A 1521-nucleotide genomic window follows, 5' to 3' on the forward strand; every position below is an offset into this window, starting at 1 on the left:
GCCAAAGAATTGTTGTGGGGAAAAACTAAACATTTGGTTATAATTGATCACAATTGACAAGTGACAGAAGCTTCCTCTAGTTTTTGTAAAAAGCTGTTTGTCTCACCAGTTAATTCTTATCAGAGGCTTAAATCTGGTGGTGAGCTTAAGATGAGTCTAAAGTAACTTAAAATAAGCAACTCATCTTTTCTTTATTGATACAACTCTCTTGATGTAGCAGAGGCTTTAATAATTAACTTACACTGAGAAATTTCAAGTCTTAGCTTATACTAAAGTAGAAACAAATAAAATTTTGAAAATTACCAGGATGTAAGTTTTATGATCTCATTGACTCTATATAAATCTCAAGTTTAAAATTACTTTGATTTACACCTGGATAGGACTGTGATAATGTTGGTTTTGTCCTAAAACTATTTCCCTGAAGTAAGAGAGAGGCAAAACCAGGAAGACTTCTCTAGCCCTGGTTTGTAAAATAAAAGGAATGCCTCTCAGGCTTTAATGAAGCATCTGTGTGCTTTTGCATTAACTCAAATGTGAACTTTTCACTGAGTATACCACCTGAATTACACCCAAAGATTACACCTCCTGTAGTGAGGTCAGATTCTAAAGGCAATTTTGTCTTTATTTCTGTTTCTTTTTTTAGCTGACTTTAAACTTAAAATATATTTTGTAACCTTGGTGTTGTAAAAGCACTGCTTTTAGCAAAAGGAAATTTTACTTAAGTGTCTCTGAACTGTTTTTAGGGCATAAACTCTTTTCCAATCTAAAATTTTGTTTTTAACGATCTTATCTAATTAAGCTTGTTCTTAAAGATGGCAGCAGGCCCATACTGGCCACAGCTGCCTTTTAACTTTCTTGTAACCATCTTAATTATAAAATAAAGGTGAGTTAATATTCTTTAGCTTGCAATCAGACTGCAAATTGCAGCCAATGGAACACTATCTATTTTAACCATACTTTCTTAATTTCTTATGTAATATTAAGCCATAACTTTAGAAAGTAAATCCCAATTTTAAACAATCTATACTCTTTGAAATCAATACTAAAAACATTACATTCACGTTACAAAGTTTTTTAAGTGTCTCCCTACTTTTGAATTGTAGTTAGCAAGCCTGAGTCATTCTGAGTTAACTTCTCAGAGCATGTCAGGTCTCTGGAAAGTAAAATCATGGTGTTGACTGATAAGCTACGTGGTACAGTGTTTTTGCCATATTCTTTCTAAAGTAACAGGTGACATAATTTTTTTTTTTTGGTGGGTTATCCAACAATCCATCAAATGATTTATTAAGCAGCTACTAAACTAAACAGCTGTTCTGTTGGTAAATGACCTGTAACTTAAGTCACTGCCTTTAGATTATGCTAAGTGGCTGTAAAACTCTAACTGGAGTCTTTTGTTGAGATTTCAGCCGTCTTGGCTGATTCACGCCACGTGTTTACCTTTAATGCCACGTGTTGCCTGAGTTACCAGCTTTAAACTAGCTTTCAGTTACCAATGTTACAACGTTTTTTTTTTTTTTTTTT

This window comes from Mastomys coucha, unplaced genomic scaffold (assembly GCF_008632895.1).
Source record: "Mastomys coucha isolate ucsf_1 unplaced genomic scaffold, UCSF_Mcou_1 pScaffold22, whole genome shotgun sequence".
NCBI lineage: Eukaryota > Metazoa > Chordata > Mammalia > Rodentia > Muridae > Mastomys > Mastomys coucha.